This window comes from Artemia franciscana, chromosome 13 (genome assembly GCF_032884065.1).
Source record: "Artemia franciscana chromosome 13, ASM3288406v1, whole genome shotgun sequence".
NCBI classification, from domain to species: Eukaryota; Metazoa; Arthropoda; class Branchiopoda; order Anostraca; family Artemiidae; genus Artemia; species Artemia franciscana.
In genome coordinates this window covers 47,761,574-47,783,444 of record NC_088875.1, presented here as the reverse complement: position 1 = coordinate 47,783,444, position 21,871 = coordinate 47,761,574, and the positions used below count along the sequence as shown (strand labels likewise).

At 34.0% G+C, this 21,871-nt stretch overlaps 1 long non-coding RNA gene across 1 annotated transcript in view; it reads right to left on the bottom strand.

Annotated features, from left to right (window-relative positions):
- Nucleotides 1-8,261: 8,261 nt before the first annotated feature.
- The window catches only part of LOC136035115 (uncharacterized), a 39,019-nt gene continuing 25,409 nt past the window's right edge, over nt 8,262-21,871 (bottom strand). Inside the window, exon 3 of the long non-coding RNA XR_010619338.1 lies at nt 8,262-8,424. This is a non-coding gene — a long non-coding RNA (uncharacterized LOC136035115). The remainder of the gene's footprint in view (nt 8,425-21,871) is intronic.

Here is a 21,871-nt window from a genome sequence, read left to right as displayed (position 1 = left end):
CAAAATCTTGCTACAACAACTGCCAATAATTTTCTACATTAATGGTGATTATTAGAAGACAAACCTTTGCAGATATCTGATTGGCTAGCTGTCTGATTCTTTGAGGTATATCTCTTACAATTCAATAGAAGAAAAGAACCTAGACTTTTCGATTTTGTAATCAAGTATATATTCAGGCAAGGTCCTTTTTGCACGGTAAACTTATGATCAAATCTATATGAAAAAGTAAAAATTCTGTATAAAGAACTGCAAAAGCAATTGCATTTAATTTAATAAAGGATTATAACCATACAAAGAAAAACAAAACTTTTGAATTTTAACAGACCGAATAGCTGGTAAAATTGACTTGTTTTAATCTATATATATATAAAATAAGTTGTTTGTGTGTTATGTCTGACAGTCTGTCTGTCCGCATATGACGTCTAAATTATTTCATCATATACCAATTCAAAAATGAATGTATTCAAGCCAAAAAAAAACTAAAAAAAAGGTAAAAACTACAAAAAAAAACTAAAAACTAATAAAAAAACTAAAAAAGCTTAAAAACTAAAAAACTAAAAAAGAAAAAAAAAGGAAAAAACTGAAAAATAAAGGACAAAAACAAAACTAAAAAAATAATAAAAATAAAAATAAAAAAAAACTAAAAAGGTAAAAACTACAAAAAAACTAAAAAGAAAAAGAAAAAACTAAAAAAACTAAAAAAAAGGTAAAAACCAAAAAAAAACTAAAAAGAAAAAAAGGGGAAAACACAAAAATTTATTTCATCATATACCAATTTAAAAACGAATGTATATACAGACCGGGACACTGGGACTCAAATGACGACCGGGACTCAGGGAATATAAATGACGACCGGGACACAGGGACACAACTACAACGGGGACGCCGGGGGGCACAGGAGGATATGTAAATGACGACGGGGACACATGGAATTTTCGATTAGCAATCACAACCAACAAATCTCAAGGGCAATCATTAGAATCATGAGGAATAACTAAAAAAAAACTAAATAAAGGTAAAAAACTTAAAAAAAGACCAATTCAAAAACGAATGTATATACAGACCCGGACACCGGGACACAAATGACGACCGGGACACTGGGACACAGTGTATATAAATGACGACCGGGACACTCAAAGAGAAATCACAGACTGGGACACCGGGACACAAATGACGACTGGGACACAGGGAATATAAATGACGACCGGGACACAGGGACACAACTACAACGGAGACGCCGGGGGGCACAGGGGGATATATAAATGACGACGGCGACACAGGGAATGGTCGATTAGCAATCACCATCAACAAAGCTCAAGGGCAATCATTAGAATCATGAGGTATAGATCTGAATACGGATTGTTTTCCCATGGACCATTATATGTTGCATGTTCAAGAGTCGGTAAGCCTGACAATCCATTTATATGCACAGACAATGGGACAGCGAAGAATGTTGTATATTCGCAAGTTTTACGTAGTTAAAAACATATATATATATATATATATATATATATATATATATATATATATATATATATATATATATATATATATATATATATATATATATATCTATATTCACAGGTGGGACATAGGGACACAACTACAATGGCGCGTAACTAATATGGTGCGTAACGACTTACGCGCGCGGGAGGGCTTGGGGGGGCGCGAAGCGCCCCCACCAACCAGGGGTTGGGGTGGCGCAAAGTGCCACCCAACAGCTAGTATATATATATATATATATATATATATATATATATATATATATATATATATATACATATATTATAATATATATAATATATACATATATATATATATATATATATATATATATATATATATATATATATATATATATATATATATATATATATATATATATATATATATATATATATATATATATATATATATATATATATATATATATATATATATATATATATATATATATATATATATATATATATATATATATATATATATATATATATATATATATATATATATATATATATATATATATATATATATATATTAAACTCAGACCCGAAGCCCACCCCCTGGGTAAGAAAGGGGGTGGAATTCTTTTCTTTGTCCGTAATGATTTTTATCCTTCAGAAATATTAGTTCCTTGTCTTACTCCCTTTGATGAAATTTTGTGGATTTGTGTTCGACCTAAGGTCTTACCACGTCCTTTCATTTTGATTGTCCTGTGTTGTTTTTACTGCTCTCCTGGGCAGAGAGTGGCTGAAAAAAATTAATTTTATTGAAAAATTGCATGGCAGTGCTGACTATGTACTATCTAAATACCCAAATGCTGGAATTTTCCTCTTAGGTGATGCAAATGAATTAAAAATTGAGTCTACATGTAATAATTTTAGTCTAAAACAAATTGTAAAAGTCCCTACTACCAAAGGCAATTCTACTCTTGATTTAATATGTACCAATATGTCAAATTTCTACAGACCCGTCAACATTCTTCCCCCTCTCGGAGGTAGTTACCACTTTAGCCTACTCCTATCTCCACTAGCTACAGTTAAACATTCCTTTGCTATTACTGAAACCGTCTTTAGACCTCTAATTGACTCAGGACTCTACAATTTGGGCTCTTGGATCACTAGTGAAAATTGGTCCCCTGTGTACCAAACAAATGATGTCGACTTCAAGTCTATGTCCCTCCAAAATTTATTGAGGAGTAATTATGAAGCCCATTTTCCGGGGAAAAAAATTAAAATATGCTCTACCGATAAACCTTACATTACTGCGACTTTTAAAAAACTAATAAGGAAAAAAATCAATTTGTTCAAGCGAGGACATATCACACAGGCTAATGATCTAAGAAACTTCCTGAAGAGAAAATTGAGAAAGGCAGCTTCTGAGTATTGCAATAGTAAGGTTAAGGATTTGTATTCTAACAAGCCCAAACAATGGTACAGGAAAATTAAAGAGATTTGCGGAAAAAACCCTGTTGAAGTTAATTTTCATCTCCCTGAGCCCCCTTACAAGATAGCCAACGATTTGAACCTGCATCTTGCGTCCATAGTAAAAAGTCTCCCCCCTTTCACTGGCTCATGTCAAACTATTTCTCCCTCCACCTCTTTCCCCCAAATTTCTCCCTCTGATTTTATAAATAAAATCCGAAAGCTAAAAAAAAACAAGTGCTTGCCCATTAGACATCCCAATTGACTTGATTAAAGCCTTTTCAGACACAATTGCTGGACCTTCATCTGACATTTTTAACCAAATTACAAAATCTGGTAAATTCCCAAGTTGCTGGAAACTAGGTTTTATAACACCTATCCCGAAGAAATCTTCCAGTCTGACTATAACCAACATGCGTCCTATTACACTCACTCCAGTTTTTTCTAAGCTTTACGAAGGGTTCTTTTGTGACTGGCTTAAAATTGAAATTATACCACGCATTGACATCCGACAGTTTGGTAATTTAAGAAAAACCTCCACCACCCATTACCTTTTACACTTGATTCACACCATCCTAAGTGAACTAGAGAAACCAAATGTTTGGCTAAACCTGGTTTTAGTCGATTTCCAAAAAGCGTTTGACTTAGTTGACCACACTATCCTAATTCGTTTAGTACATGATAACTTTGAAATGACCCACTTTTAGTAAATATTGTTATATCGTTCCTTTCAAACAGATCACAAGTTGTAAAATACAAAAATACCTTCTCTAACCCCCTCCCTAGGTACTGTGGAATACCTCAAAACCTTATTGGGACCACTATTATTTCTTGTCATGATTAACGAAATTGGCAAGGAATTCCCCCAAAGATGGAAATATGTGGATGACTTGCCGATCCTTGAAGTATGTCATAGGAATATTAAAAGTGACCCCGTTGAAATCCTAACTCAATTTTTAGATGAATCTAAGAATCTAAATATGACAGTAAATCCAACTAAATCACAGATAATGACGATCAACTTCTTGAAATCTACTCCTGCTGTTTGCGACCCGATCCCAAGCGAAATGCTAGTGAAACATGTTAAGCTTCTTGGTGTCACAATTTCTAATGATCTTAAGTGGGACACACATGTTTCCTATATTGTTAAACAAGCAAATGTTTCACTATCCATTTTTAAGCTGTTAAACAAATTTAATTGTCCTAAGATACATTCCCTCCGTGTTTACTTATCCTTTATCAGGCCGTTATTGGAGTATGCATGTCCGGTCTGGCATTCGCAACTTTCAAATGAACTTAGTGACAAAATCGAGTCGGTCCAAAAGTGTTCGCTCAGGATCATTTACAAAGAAGGCAAAATTCCATACTCCTTCTTCATTAAAGCTGCACGCATTACCACCTTAAAAGAAAGGAGAAAAAAAAATTTGCCTGCTTTTCGCTAAATCAGTCATTTCCAATCCCCGTACTGAGGACTTACTCCCTGATTTTCACAATCCCATTAGACTCCGACTCCCCCGGTCAGCCTCCTTAGCAATCCCTACTTACTCTCCTATCCATGCTGTTACAGAAAGGTTTCGTAAAAGTTTTATACCCTTTATTCTGGAACACCTTAATAATAATTCGTGATTGTGTACTTGCCAAATTCCCCTTTTCCTCTATTGCCGTTTTTATTCTTTTTTGATTTACTACAATGTTTTTGTAATTTAATTGTTAAGTTTACTGATTTGCCCTTTATCTTTGATGATTTTGCTTTTTTAATTCCTTTTAATTTTAAGTGTTTGACTTAATGTACTGTTTTGAATTTGTTTTTTTTTTTCTTAGCTTTTGCTAACATATAAAGCGAATTCGGCTCTATAGAGCTTGTGATAGTCTTTTGAAAATAAATATTATCTTATCTTATATTATGAGCTAAGAATTGTTTTCTGACTTCAAACTGTCCAAATACATTACCCCCTCCCCCGTATGTGCAAACATATAGCCCAAAGTATGCATTACCCATCTATTATCAATATTATTATTATTGATAATTATTATTATTTGGAAAACCTGTCATGCAAAGAAAGGAAATGACGGAGCAAGAAACGAGAGAAAAAAATAAAAGAAGAAGAAATACACACTAAGTGTGAACACAAACATTAAAAAAAAAACACAACAAATACATCTTAACTGCTGGGCCAGTACCGACAACCAAGTAGGGATCAACTTTGTCGAACGGGAATCATAAAAACGAATTTCCTTATCCACAGCTATAATGGGGTCAGCAATGCTGAATTTTCTAGCTAGATAAGAGTTGCTGGTCCAAGGGGGAAAACGTAAAAGATATTTTGCGAACCGGAATAAAATTGAACGAATTTTTGACTTGTCAGAATTTGTGAGCATTTTCAAAAACATGTACAGACAATTTGGTAGAGTAATTCTACGTTCAATGTGAACAATTAATATTTGTTGAGTGTGCATTTTCAAAGAACCAATGGTAAGACCAAGGTAGGTGACATGATCTACTGGCTTAATCCTAATATTTCCGACAGGTATATCCCCATGTGCCACTTGCTTCCAGTTAAAGCTTGCAACTTATGATTTTTCAGTATTGAACTGAAGACCTAGATTAGAATACTCAGATTGTAGCATTGCAAAAATGTCGCTTATACACTGGATAATAAAGCAAAAATTCAGAATGTTGACTGCATAACATACGAACGATAAATCAAGACCGGCAAAGACGAAAGATGTGGGAACAGCTGAATCTACCTCAAGGACTCCGTTTTTAAAAAGTATAGGGGAAGAAACAGCACCTTGACGGGTACTTTTTTCAACAATGACAAATATATCAGGGTTTTGGAGCGTAGACAAGAGAGCTGTCAGCTACAGATAATGATCGAAGGATTAGGCAAACTTTAAGACGAGAATACATGTCTCGAAGGCCTTCGATATATGAGGGGTTTACTCTACGTTTCACTGCACGGAGTAGCATAGTGGTGTGAATGAGATAATTTAACACTTTACGAACATCGTACCCTGCTAACACAAGAGTTTCACTTGAAGCATCTTTAACGATAACGATCTCGAACGATAAATCAAGACCGGCAAAGACGAAAGATGTGGGAACAGCTGAATCTACCTCAAGGACTCCGTTTTTAAAAAGTATAGGGGAAGAAACAGCACCTTGAAATGTACTTTTTTCAACAATGACAAATATATCAGGGTTTTGGAGCGTAGACAAGAGAGCTGTCAGCTACAGATAATGATCGAAGCATTAGGCAAACTTTAAGACGAGAATTCATGTCTCAAAGGCGTTGGATATATGAGGGGTTTACTCTACGTTTCACTGCACGGAGTAGCATAGTGATGTGAATGAGATAATCGAACACTTTACGAACATTGTACCCTGCTAACACGAGAGTTTCACTTGAAGTATCTTTATAGATCATAAAGAGATTTGAAACCGTGCAACAACAGTTAATTTCATTCATAGTATTGTGTATAACATGATTAGAGAACAACTTCTGGCATTAACGCTCTTCCACCGTCGATTGAAGGACAAAGAATTTTAATATTTTTGAAAATAATTGAAAAAATTCGCCCCCTCCCTCATGCACTGGGGGGAAGCAGTTAAATTATTAGCTATTTAGAACAGCAATAGATAGAAAATTTCTTAACGTAAATGAATTCAAATTTTGTTAAAATAGTGTTTAGTTTAGGGCACATAAATTGGATTAATATACATTTTTTATTTAGCATAATTAGGCTTTGATTTGTAGAGGGTCAAAGGCACGGGCTACTTTAGAAACAAATTTCTGACACTTTAAATTTTTTTGCATTTCTGAGAACTTCCTAATCAAATTATCTACCATCTTTTTCCCTTCCGAGGAAAGAAATTAATTTATGACTTACATTTCTTTTTCTTTTATGATGCACCCTTTACAAACACACTCTCATCAGCAGTCGTTAGCGGTAAAAAAAAAAGCCGAGTGTGTCCGCTTCTATTTCGTTCCATAAGTCACCATCTCCCCGTAATCGTTAAAATAAACTATCGCTTACTTTGCCGTTGTTTTATTGCAGTGACAATGGACAGCTGCATTGTTGCTGTCGATGTTTGTTTTACCGAGCGTTTTTTTTTATTGCAAAATGTTACCGTCTCGATCCTATCATATATGTCTCTAAGAAACACTCGGTAAAAAACGTCAGGTGTGTCTCCGGCCTATGAAGGAAGCAGTGACGTCGTTAACAGGATTTGGGAGATCTAAGAGGTCCCAATTCTCTTCCCTTCAAGATCCGGAAACTTACACAAGAGAGGCGAGAACCGATATAAAAGTTGAAAATGGTTGCGGGAAGGGTGGTTTAGAATAGTGGGTGGTTTAGATTAGTGGCATCTTCAAGTTTATCCACGTTGAAACAATCAGGAGTGCTTGTTCGAGTTTTAACTGTCTGTCTTACATTTACTTTCGTATTACCCATTTGATGGTCCGATCCATTTTTTAAACCCATATATCAGCTTCCCGTTGCACTCTTCAGTCTATCACTGACAATTTCTGTCTTGAAAACCGCAGCAAGTAGTCAATTTAGGATTTATATCCTCCATATCTGGAATACTACGAGAAGTTACGACACGGTATATGTTGAAACTAACCATTGGTTACCGTTAAATTATAATCTGTGGGGAACTGCACTAGAGCGTTGACTCTTGAATACCTAGCTCGGAGTGCATGTGGGGCTTAGTCATTCGGGGATAACTTACTTTCTATGCGAGCATTTAAGTCACCGCTGATACAATAAGGTCTCTTATTGGGATAGCTTTCGTAACAGCCCGGTCGCCTGGGGATAACTTCCTTCTGATGTAAACATTAAAGTCACCACCATTTATGATCAAGTGTCTTCTTAGGATAGCTTTCAAGACAGCTATATTTGGTTCACGACATTGCCAAAACTCCGACAATACTCATAGCTTGTGTCTTTGGGCGTTTCTCTAGCATTAATTTGACTCTACTGAGTGCTGATCTATCATTCAGCCCGGGATTATGAGGACGAACAGTTTACTTGGATTATGGTAAGTCTCAATCAAACACAACTTAGAGACAATAGGGAAATATGGTAGGTCTGTCGTTTGTTTGTCATTTATTTTGTTCAATCTAGTCTTACATAAACAGACATTGTGTAACTTATATCGTAAGTTTCACTAGCTAAGAATGTCTTGGTACTCACAAGTATTACTGAGCATATATACTCTAACATCCCAGACACAGTATTTGTCTTCAATATAAAAAAAAAATAAAAAAAATTGTTAATAATAATAGCATTAGTACCTATGTAAATATGAATCATAGAATACGAAGTTCATTTTTATGGCCGAAATGTTTACTGCTAGATACATACAAAATTGGAAAAAGGACTACAAATAATAAGAAAATATTAATTAAACGCCAATACAAATATTTTACATACGTTGAAAAAGTCGTTGAAACTCATTGCTTCTACCATCAAATAGCACATCGACAAATGTCTGAAAAAGTTATAAAAGGTGAAATTTGCAAGGGAACTCAATTTGTGCACAAAAGGCAAAAATACTGTAAAAAAATATAAATGTAAAAGAAAAATGATTTAAAAAAATGGGACACAAAAACAAAATAAAAACTTTGCTAAGTCCAGACATATTATTTTTTTGATTATTTTTTTGATGTCCCATCGCATATCTCCAGTTTGTGCCAACACCCCCTCCCCCTATTTTCATTTTCAAACGTTATTTTTTCAACTTTAATTATTATTTTTTCTTTTGTATTCTTTTTCTTCTTTTGGCTCTGCGATTTTCTATTTGAAATTAGCTTATGCAAAACTAATAAAAATAATTAAAAAAAGAAGACCAGACATAATTTGTACTTTTCTGGAAAAAAAAATTACCGCGGATTGTCAGTTTAATATACAAATTAAATATAAAAAAACAAGTTTTTCAAATGAAAGTAAGGAGCAACATTAAAACTTAAAACGAACAGAAATTACTAAGTATATGAAAGGGGCTTTTCCTCCTCAATGCCCCGCTCTTTACGCTAAAGTTTGACTCTTTCTCTTAACTCTATTTTTAAAACAGTAAGAAACTGTAGCGCAAAGAGCGGGGCGTTGAGGAGGAAAAGCCCCTTTCATATACTTAGTAATTTCTGTTCTTTTTAAGTTTTAATGTTGCTCCTTACTTTCATTTAAAAAACTTGTTTTTTTATATTTAATTTCTGGAAGTTTTGGAATTAATGCATGTTTTGATCTTGGCTCTCCGAACATAAATAATTAAAACGAAATTTTCATATTAATTAATTGCAATTAATCGCAAGATTTTAAGAAAAAAGGAGCGAGGGAAGAGGCCTAGTTGCCCTCCAATTTTTTGATAACTTAAAAAAGCAACTAGAACTTCTAATATTTCACAAACGTTTTCATTGGTAAAAAATATACGTAACTTAAGAATTAATTTACGTAACGAACTTTTATATTCTATGTTTTTATTGCGTGTATGAGGGGGTTCAACCCTCGTAGATACCTCGCTCTTTACCCTAAAGCTTGAATTTTGTCCCAATTCCTCAAGAATGACCTCTGAATCACAAAGGTCATAGAATAAATAGTTGAAATTACTGAAAAATACTTTAGCGTAAAGAGTGAGGTATAACGAGAAGGTAAACCCCTCATATGCTTAATAATTTTTGTTCGTTTTAAGTTTTAATGCTACTCCTTACTTTCAGTAGAAAAAACTTTTCATATTTATTGTTTCATTGTTTTTTCAAATAATGCTAGAAAACCCTGCGCCCCCTTCATTGAAATTCTCTTCCCCCATGACAAGTTTCTCCATGTAAATATCCTCTCACGTAACCCCCCTCAAATCTCCCCCCTAAACAGAAAAATCCCCCTGAAAACGTCTGTACGCTTCCCAGTAGCCATTACTATAAGTAAACACAGGTCAAAGTTTGTAACTTGCAGCCCCTCCCACGGGGACTGCGGGGGAGTAAGTCGTCCCTAAGGACATAGTTATTAAGTTTTTTCGACTATGGTGAATAAAATGGCTATCTCAAAATTTTGATCCGGTGACTTTTGGGAAAAAATGAACGTGGGAGGGGGCCTAGGTGCCCTCCAATTTTTTCGGTCACTCAAAAAGGCCACTAGAACTTTTAATTTCCTTAAAATGAGCTCTATCGCGACATTCTAAGACCACTCAGTCGATACGATCATTCATGGGAAAAAAAACAAAACAAAAAAACAAACAAACACGCATCCCTGATCTGTCTTCTAGCAAAAAATGCGAAATTCCACATTTCTGTAGATAGAAGCCTGAAACTTCTACAATAGGTTTCTCTGATACGCTGAATCTGATGGTGTGATTTTCGACAAGATTCTATGGCTTTTAGGGGGTGTTTCCCCCTATTTTCTGAAATGAGGCAAATTTTCTCAGGCTCTTAACTTTTGATGGGTATAACTGATCTTGATGAAACTTATATATTTAAAATCAGCATTACAATGTGTTTCTTTTGATGTAACTATTGGTATCAAAATTCCATCTTTTAGAGTTTCGGTTACTATTGAGCCGGCTCGCTCCTTATTACAGCTCGTTACCACGAACTGTTTGATACTGATTTTTATTCCTTAAATTTTTAATCATTTTTTATTTATTAAAGTCAAAAAAGTGAAAAGAATTATAATGTATTTTATTTTCAGTATAGTGCAAATTATTTTCTGTTCTTGAGAAGGCATGGGGGTTATCAACCCTAATGATGTTAGCTTTTACTCGTTTCGACTTTGACTCGGTTATTTATTGTAATTTCTGCTCGATTTGGGTTTATTTATTTCTTGATAGTTTGCGGTAGTTTTGCGCTTGGAAGATTATTTGAATATTTCTGCTCATTTTTGGTTTAATGGAGCTCATTCCTTTTCTTTGGAAAAATTGTTTTGTAGAATTTTTTTAATTAATTTCCGTTCGTTTTTTTATTCACATAGTCTCTTCCGTTGAAAAAATAATATTCTAATCTTTTCGATTTTTTTTATAAGAATCCATAATTTGGCTTACTATTTGCATGTTGAGGAAAATTTTTCAACGATTTTTAATCTGGACACAGCTAGTATTGTTTAATTTAATACTTCCTCAAGTTGACCTGAAAACTTAGTATGATTCCCAAGAAATTGTATTTATGCTCAACCTGGATACACTTGCACTCTTTCAATTTCTTAAAATTGTATGAGCAGAAGTAGTAAGAGTAGCAGCCCCGAAAGTTTCAACTTAACACCCCGATTCGTTCGCAATATATTGCCGGGTTGTCGTATTGGCAACCATACACACAGGGCCTTTCGATTTAGCTTTAAACAACATTAGCTTTAAAGCATAATGGACCGATTGCATAATCATGAGGGGCTAACATACCCAATATCCCTAGAAACGTTAGTTACTGGACCGTTACTATGCTGAACAAAATGGAAATCTCAATATTTTGACTGGATTTGTTTTGAAAACGTATTGAATTGGGAGGAGCTTGCCCACTAATCTCTTTTGACTCTTAAAAAGGGCTCTAGAAATTTAATGTCCAATCGAATTAGCTCCTTTAAAAGTTTTAACGATATTTATAGCTATTATAGAGCGGCGGTGCCTATGATGTTGCTTATATGCCCTTTTGAAAACCTGTATGCATATAATTTTTTTTTTTTTTTGTTTAATTAAAACTCCCAATGAACGTTCTATAGAAGTTTCACCTTAATACCATTAGTGCTATTAGTTACAGTAACTGTAATGGTAGTATTAAAAGTTTAGACATAGTGCATTCTGGCTAGTTCAAAATCCACCATAACTTACCCTTAAAGGTCTAAATTAATAATGTAAGCCGTTCTTGAGATTTTGCTTTGTTACCTTTTTGAAAATCTACACGCTCATAGTTCGTTTCGATTTAGTTCAACATCCGCCTAAACATTCCTTGAAAGCTTCACCTTGATACTCTTCGTTTGTGTAGCAGCAATAGTTGTAGTAGCATTAGTAGCACTACGCACATAACACCTTTGGTTTCTTCAGCATCCCCTTCAACAGACGCTGAATTTTTTTTAGTAGTGTTGGTAATACTAGCAGTAGTATTAATAGTAATAGCAGATACACATATTGCCTTTTGGTCAGATAATCTTCCCCTTTAAGCATTCTCTGAAAGTTCCTTCTGAACTTAATACCCAAATCAATTCATGGGATGCGCTTTTTTGGAAATGTAATTCCACATAGCGTCTTCTGATTTAGTTCAAATTTCCCCTGAATATTGTAAATGAAGTAGTGAGGTAGTAGTGGTGGTGGCAGTTTTAGTGTTATTGGTAGCATGTATCTTTGATTTTTGGATCCTGTCCCTTATCATTTCCTGAAAGTTCCAAATTAATATACTAAGTCATTCCTGACTCCCTTCTGAAAATCCATATATACATAACGTGTTTTGATTTAGTTCAACACACTCCTCAATATTCTCTGAAAAGCTCACTTGAATACCCTTCTTTTTTTTGGAGAGTAAAGTTCAAACATGTGTACCTTTCTCAATAACATGTACTATACCTAAACAATGCGCAAAAATCGTCTAACTTACAACCCTTACCCTGAAGACTGGGGGGAGGTTGACATTACCGAACCTTTCAACACTACAGAACAAAATAGTTCTCTCAAATTTATGGTCAAATGTCTTTGGGAAATGATAGGCTTCGAAGGGGCTGGTTGCCCTCCATTCGCTTTTGAATCTTAGAAAGGCCAATACAACTTCCAACTTCCAATCAAATGAGCCCTATCACATCCGAAGATTATACAACCAACGCTTTCATAAAAAACCTTATATGCCCCAGGCAGAAATTACAACCCTTGTCCTTAAGCTCGGCGGGAGGGGGAGTAAGTGTCCACTCTGAAGGCATTGTTATATAATCGTTGGATCATTGTGAACAACACGGCTCTCTCAAATTTCGACCAGATGCCTTTGGGGAAAAGAGGGTGTCAGGGGAGGGCCAGTTACCCTCCATCACTTTTGACTCTTAAAAGGGAACTAGAACTTCGCATTTTCAGTCAAATGAGCCTTCTCTAAACTTCACACGACCGCTTCCATAAAAAGCCTTGTTATGTTAAAACCTTGTTCGGGGTTGTGTCAAGCCCGAAGACCTTGTTATGTGATCTTTAAACTATTTTCCGAACAAATGGCTATCTCAAAATTTTTATCGTATACACTTGGGCAAAATAAGACGTAAGTGGGGAGCTAGTTGTCCGATCACTTTGACTCTTAAAAAGGGCAATAAAACTTCTGATTTCCAATCCATATAATTCAGAATTGAATAGAGATGTCAAAGATAAATTTATGAAACTATTCAAGCAAATCGCAGCTTCAATACATGTTTTTCAAAAATTAAAACCATGGCATCCGACAATGTGTAAACTTGCCTCTGAAAAGTCTGACGGCTCACTTAAATCATTTTACCGGGATGCCATTTGGAAAAACATAGATAATACAAAAATTAGTGACATCGTTAATGGGTTAAATATATCAGAATGCTTGAGAAGATACATAATTTATGCGGAGGAATTAAGATGCGGTTGAAGCAATAATTTATTAAAGGAAGGACATACTAGACCTATGTTGCCCTGGCAACGTGAAGTGTTGCGGCAACCTTTGTCCGACTTCGCCGGCTAAAGTGTTGCGAAAGCAACACTTTCACATCAGTAATCACATGATCGAAGGCTATCCTCAGCGTTGAAAAACAACAGCAAAATAGTATAGAAAAAAGGGACTAAATTGACTTTGCAGCCAGTAAAAATTTATCCTTTTCAATCGTAGACATCTTGACGGATGAAAACACGGAACATTCTTCTATCTTCAGCTTATCTATACATTTTCTTTAGTTTTGTCTTTTTTCTTTTTTTTTTAGTTTTTAATTTTTTTTTTTTTAGTTTTTTATTTTTTTTTATTTTTTAGTTTTTCTTTTTTTTTCTTTTTCTTTTTTAGTTCTTATTTTTTTAGTTTTTTTTTTAAATTTAATTTTTTATATTTTTTTTAGTTTGTCTAGTTTTTTTCTATTTTGTTTTTTTCTGATTTAAGTTTTTTTTTATGTTTTTTTTTAGTTTTTCGTTTCTTTTAATTTTTCTTTTTTAGTTTTTTCTCCTTTTTTTAGTTTTTTTTGTTTTTAGTTTTTTTTAGTTTTTCATCTTCTTTCCATTTTAGTCTTTTTTAGTTTTTTAGTTTTTTAATTTTCTTCTTTTTTTAGTTTTCTTTTTCTTCTTCTTTATTTTCTAGATTTTTCTCCTCTATTAGTTTTTCTTTTTTTAGTTTTTTCTTTTTTAGTTTTTTCTTTTTTCTTATTTTTTTGTATTTTTTAGTTTTTTTTTTATTGTTTTTAGTTTTTTCCCTTTTTCTTTTTTAGTTTTTTCTTTTTTATTTTTTTTATTTTTTAGTTTTTTCCTTTTTTAGTTTTTCTTTTTTTTTTCTTTTTTTCTTTTTTTTTTCTTTTTGTAGTTTTAAACTTTTTTTTAGTATTTTCTTTTTTCTTTTTTTTTTAGTTTTTTACCTTTTTTATTTTTTTATATTTTTTTCTTAGTTTTCTTTTTTCTTTTTTTTTGTTATTTTTCGTTTTTTTATATAAGACAGTGTAATGTCTGACATACGGTCAGACATTACATTTTTAGATTTCAGCTTATTCCTAGAATGTGGTAAGGGTCTAACCTCTGCGGCTTTTATCGAAAGTATGAACCTTTGGTCGAATTGATGAATATGACTTTGTATTTTGGAAAGCTTCGTAAAACTCTTGCCTGGGGCAAAAAAAGATGGTTTTTGCTTTTCCTTGAGCCAGAGCCTATTGCGTGTGAAGTGAAGTGGAGTTTTATAACTGATGTCAGAGAAAACTATCTGAAGCTATGTAATCAAGCTTTTGTTTCAGCAAAACATGTTTCTGATTTCGAGTGGAAAGCTCTGTTCTAGCAGGCAAGCAGGCAGGCACCAGTTTCAAACTGAAGATGGACTTAGGTCTATAAATGTTAAATATATGTGGCAGTTACCCGACCCCACAGCCAATATATCTTCTTTGAGTGATAAATAGAAAAAAATTGCAGAAATAAAAAAGTGGAGACCAAATGTACTGCCATCTATTTCTTCTGCCCATTTCTGTTCGTGATTTCAGCTGAGTTTATCATTTGGTTTTTCGGACTTAGGATTGCTGTAGAGAAATGGTATCAGATGTACCTCTTAAAATTTATAAGTGCTCCCATTGCTAAAGAGATTAGAGTTAATCCTTTGCTCCTTTCTAAGTGGTGACGTTAGAAACTTGGCCTACGACAGAAAAGTCAACTTTTGAACTAAAACAGATATAAATTTTTTTTTACGGCAGTCGATAGCTCTTGATGAGCTGATCAAAGTACATGTCATCCATTTTTTGGTAGAAAAAATTCCTTCATGAGATATACCAGTTTAAAAATTTAAAGGGGTTGACAACTTCAATGGTAAGGTATAAACTGAAAACACAAAAATAGGTACGTACCAATAGCTGGTAAAATTGACTTGTTTTAATCTATATATATAAAAATAAGCTGTGTGTCTGTCTGTCGACTGACGTCGTGTTTGTCCGCATATGACGTCTGAATTATTTCATCATATACCAATTCAAAAACGAATGTATTCAAGCCGAATTAGCTGAGTTGGTAAGGCGTTATGCTCCAGGTTCTAGGTTCAAGAGGTTACAGGTTCGAACCTTTGCTTTAGCATTAATACAAAAGAGGAAAAAAACTAAAAAAGGTAAAAACTACAAAAAAACTAAAAAGAAAAACACTAAAAAAAACTAATAAGAAAAAAAGGAAAAAAACAAAAAAAATTATCGAAATGGAAATCGTTATGGTCGGTGGTCAGTTTTTACCTCGAGATATTATTCTTCATTAGTGAAACGCTCAGTTGGTAAGAATTGCTGAAACTCATCGATGCTACGATGCCCTACAATATCCTATCATTTTTTGAGATGGAGCCGACGGCTATCACTTTAATATTAAATTGATAAATCAAGCAACTAACAGAGAAATGAATAAGAAATGCAGCGCAATGCATTATTATTCCTATGACTAATGATTCGGCAAGATGAAGACAATTATATTTTAAAATAGTTTCTGTCAATAGTTTCACCAATACATCGTTGATATGTATGCAAAAATTGAATCAGAATATTTGCTATTTATCCGTCTGAATCAGACCAAGCTCCACATGAACAATACATTCATTTGCGAGATGCAGTTGTAAATGACGGTAATACCACAAACGTTGGAAGATTAACGATTTTACCTTCGTCTTATACTGGCAGTCCCCGTCATATGCTTGAAAATGCTCAAGATGCTATTGGGTATGTTCGTCTCTATGGTCGTCCAGATTTATTTATTACATTTACATGTAATCAATCTTGGGACGAGATACAGCAGCTTTTACTTCAAGGACAATCGGCGGTTCATAGACATGACATTACGGCCCGTGTCTTCTGGCAAAAGTTGAAATCCCTGATAAACTACATAGTAAAACTTAAAGTGTTTGGGTCAGTGCGATGTTGGATGTACTCAGTGGAATGGCAAAAACGAAGATTGCCACACGCACATATACTAATCTGGCTACATGATAAAATTACTTCTAATGAAATTGATGATATGATTTCCGCTGAAATACCTGATGAAAATGTCGATAAGGGCTTATATGGTATTGTAGTAAAAAATTTGATACATGGACCTTGCGGTGCACTGAACGAAAAATCCCCATGCATGGCCAAAGGAAGGTGCACAAAGCAATATCCTAGACTTCTAGTGCCCAACATAATTACAGGCAATGATGGTTACCCACAATATAGAAGAAGATCTAGTGAAGATGGCGGTAAAACAGCAATAATAAAGAAGCGTAACGGTACCACCATCGAAGTAGATAACCAGTGGGTTGTTCCATATTCCCCTTTATTAGCAAAAACATTTAATGCACACATAAGCGTTGAATATTGTAACTCCGTAAAGGCAATCAAATACATATTTAAATACGTGGCAGTTTTTGGCTTGCAGTCCGAAATCAGTGATATCGACGAAATCGTACAATATCAGGCTGGAAGATACATAAGCAGTAATGAAGCTGTTTGACGAATTCTTTCCTTTCCGATACATGAACGAAGTCCAGCTGTTGTTCACTTAGCGGTACATTTACAGAATGTAAATTTGCCCTGAATCCCCCGGATACAACGTTAACTGCTTTCTTTTCGTTATGCAAAAATGATTCTTTTGCAAAAAAACTGTTGTATACTGAAGACCCTTTGTATTATACGTGGAATTCTAAGACTAAAGTATTTGAACGTCGAAAACAGGGTAAGTCAGTCGACGGCCAACCTACCATCTTCAAAGATACCACGATAGGAAGACTCTACACCGTTTGCCCCAATAAATATGAATGCTTCTTTCTGTGTCTGTTTTTGGTGAATGTACCCGGTCCGACGTCCTTTGAGTATTTGAGAACTGTATACGGTACTACACATGACACTTACCGTAGTGCATGCCAAGCTCTGAATTTATTGGAGAATGACCAACACTGGGATAACTGCATCAATGACGCGTGCGAAACGTCAACTCCAAGTCAAATTCGTGCATTGTTTGGAATCATACTAACAACTTGCTCTCTTTCAGCTCCTACAGAGCTATGGGAAAAATATAAACCGAAAATGTCCGAAGATATACTCCATCGAAAATGACTAGAGACGTCAGATATGACTTTTGATTTTACATCAGAAATTTATAACTACACTTTAGTTATTATTGAAGATTTTTGTGTATGTATGGCAAGCAAACTTCTTCAGGGTTTGGGAATGCCATCACCTAATCGTAACGCTGCTGTTTCAACATGTGTAGAATTGGATCGTGAACAAAGTTACAGCACGAGTGATCTATTGTCGTATGTACAAAATAACATTTCTAAGTTAACGTCGGAGCAAAAAGACATTTATGATACGATAATGCATTGTGTCGATAAAAACGTTGGAGAAATCTTCTTTTTGGATTCGCCAGCAGGTACTGGTAAAACGTTTGTGATAAAACATATTCTGGCATCAATTCGATCAAAAAATGATATAGCGTTGGAAATTGCGTCGTCCGGAATAGCCGCAACGTTGCTGCCTGGTGGAAGAACTGCTCATGCCGCTTTGAAATTGCCTCTGAATTTGCATTCTACTGAAACTCCCACGTGCAATATTTCCAAATCATCTGGGATGGGTAAAGTATTGCAGCAATGCAAACTTATTATTTGGGACGAGTGCACAATGGCACACAAAAAATCGCTCGAGGCTCTGGATCAATAATTGAGAGATTTGCGAGGAAATTCGAAACCCTTTGGCAGCACATTAATATTGCTTGCGGGAGATTTCAGGCAAACATTACCTATAATACCTAGATCAACCCCTGCAGACGAAATGAATGCTTGCCTGAAAAATTCTAATTTATGGACACACGTAAAGACATTAAAATTAACTACAAATATTCGTGTCCGATTGCAAAACGATGACTCTGGTCAAACATTTTCAGATCAATTGCTGGCAATTGGAAACGGAAACCTCCCAGTAGATTCAATTTCAGGACGTATACAACTACCTGCTGAATTCTGTAATTTAGGGACGTCCAAAAATGAATTGATTGAAAAAGTATTTCCGAATATTCTAACCAATTATAAAAATCATAAATGGCTAAGTGAACGAGCGATTCACGAAATCAACAATATTGTTTTGACCAGGATTTGAGACCAGGCAGTCCTATACATGTCAGTCGACACAGTTGTGGAACCAAATGAAGCGGTTTTTATCGCAATTATCCATCTGAATTTTTAAATTCCCTGGACCTCACAGGGTTTCCACCACACGTGCTACAACTAAAAATAGGCGTACCGATAATATTGTTACGAAATATAAACCCTCCACAGCTTTGCAATGGTACGCGACTTGCCGTAAAATAACAAAAGAAAACGTAATAGAGGCAATAATCTTGAAAGGGCTTTTTGAGGGTGAGGCTGTTTTTATTCCTCGCATTCCCATGATTCCAACGGATCTGCCTTTTCAATTTAAAAGATTGCAATTTCCAATTCGATTAGCATTTGCAATCACCATCAACAAAGCTCAAGGAAAATCATTAGAAAAATGCAGTATAGATCTTAATACCGAGTGTTTTTTCCATGGACAATTGTACGTTGCATGTTCGATTGTCGGTTAACCTGATATTTATATGTACCGACAATGGGACAGCGAAAAATGTTGTATATTCACAAGTTTTACGCAGTTAATTATTATTGTATATATCTATCTATCTATCTATATAAAAACGAATTGTATGTATGCATGGTTGTTTGTTTGTAAATAGAGCGTTTGCATATGACGTCATTATAAGTATATAAGGCTTTGTATATGTACAGACAAGGGTAAAGCCTAGAATGTTGTATATTCGCAAGTTTTACGTACTTAAAAACACACACATATATATATATATATATATATATATATATATATATATATATATATATATATATATATATATATATATATATATATATATATATATATATATATATATATATATATATATATATATATGTATATATATACATATATATATATATATATATAAATATATATATATATATATGTAATATATATATACATATATATATATATATATATATATATATATATATATATATATATATATATATATATATATATATATGTATATTATATATATATATATATATATATATATATATATATATATATATATATATATATATATATATATATATATATATATATATATATATATATATATATATATCTTCTATATATATAAAAATAAGTTGTCTGTCTGTGGATCAGGTGACGTCATTTTTCTGTGTCGACTGACGTCATGAAGTTAGTTGTCGTCATTTTTGCTATGACGGTGACGTCATTAAAGATATTTAAGACATATATGTTCACGTAGAAATCTATTAATGTTTAAGTTTACAATGACTAATGAACTTACAATGGCAAAAGCCGATGAAGATGCTGAAAGAGTCTATGCCAAAAAACTTGCTGCTGATAGAGAAAGTCAGAAAAGAAAGCGTGCCGAGGAATCAAAAGAACAGCAAGGAAACAGGCTTGAGGCTAAAGAACGCAAAACCGCGCAGTTAGATGAAGATCCACCTGGACAGCGAGAGTCAAAACATATCAAAACTGAAAATGATAGCGATGATGATTGGGTTTGGGATTTTGACTTGGATAAGGTCATCAATGCCTACCAGATTTTAGTTAAAAAAACAAAGGTACGGCGATATGTATTTCATAGTGAAGCTGAAAAATAAAGAAGAAAAAGAAAACTGAAAAAAGAGAAAATGTAAAAAACTAAAAAATACTAAAAAGAAAAAACACTCAAAGAGAAATTTCAGACCGGGACACAAATGGCGACCGGAACAGAGGGAATATAAATAACGACCGGGACACTCAAAGAGAAATTACAGACTGGGATACCGGGACACAAATGACGACTGGGACACAGGGAATATAAATGACGACCAGGACACAGGTATTTAAGAATATCGTTCAAAGACAAATTTTTAATTGTAAGAAGACCGTTGAAAGAGAAATTTCTAATTGTAAAATGACTGAAGAACCTACAATGGCAACACCCGAGGAAGCTGCTCAAAACGAATTTATTCAAGCCGAAGTAGCTGAGTTCGTAAAGCGTTATGTTTCAGGTTCTAGGTCCGAGAGGCTCCAGGTTTTAACCTTGGCTTTAGCATTAATACAAAAGAAGAAAAAAACTAAAAAAGGTAAAAACTACAAAAAAACTAAAAAGAATATATATATATATATATATATATATACATATATATATATATATATATATATATATATATATATATATATATATATATATATATATATATATATATATATATATATATATATATATATATATATATATATATATATATATATATATATATATATATATATATATATATATATATATATATATATATATATATATATATATATATATATATATATATATATATATATATATATATATAAATATATATATATATATTTTCTATATATATAAAAATAAGTTGTCTGTCTGTATAACGATGACTCTGGTCAAACATTTTCAGATCAATTGCTGGCAATTGGAAACGGAAAGCTCCCAGTAGTGGGAAAGCCAAGAATGTTGTATATTCGCAATTTTTACTTAGTTTGAAACACATATATAAATCTATCTATATTCACAGGTGGGACACAGGGACACAACTACAATGGCGCGTAACTAATATGGCGCGTAACGACTTACGCGCGCGGGGGGGCTTAGGGGGCGCGAAGCACCCCACCAGCTAGGTGTTGGGGTGGCGCTTCAAAGGTTCGGCGATATGTATTTCATAGTGAAGCTGAAAAAAGAAAACTGAAAAAAGAAAAATTTTAAAAACTAAAAAATACTAAAAAGAAAATATACTCAAAGAGAAATTACAGACCGGGACACAAATGACGACCGGGACAGAGGGAATATAAATAACGACCGGAACACTCAAAGAGAAATTACAGACTGGGATACCGGGACACAAATGACGACCGGGACACAGGGAATATAAATGACGACCAGGACACAGGTATTTAAGAATATCGTTCAAAGACAAATTTTTAATTGTAAGAAGACCGTTGAAAGAGAAATTTCTAATTGTAAAATGACTGAAGAACCTACAATGGCAACACCCAAGGAAGCTGCTCAAAACGAATGTATTCAAGCCGAAGTAGCTGAGTTATATATATATATATATATATTCACAGGTGGGACACAGGGACACAACTACAATGGCGCGTAACTAATATGGCACGTAACGACTTGAGCGCGCAGGGGGGCTTGGGGGGGCGTGAAGCTCCACCTCCAACTAAGCGTTGGGGTGGCGCGAAGTGCCACC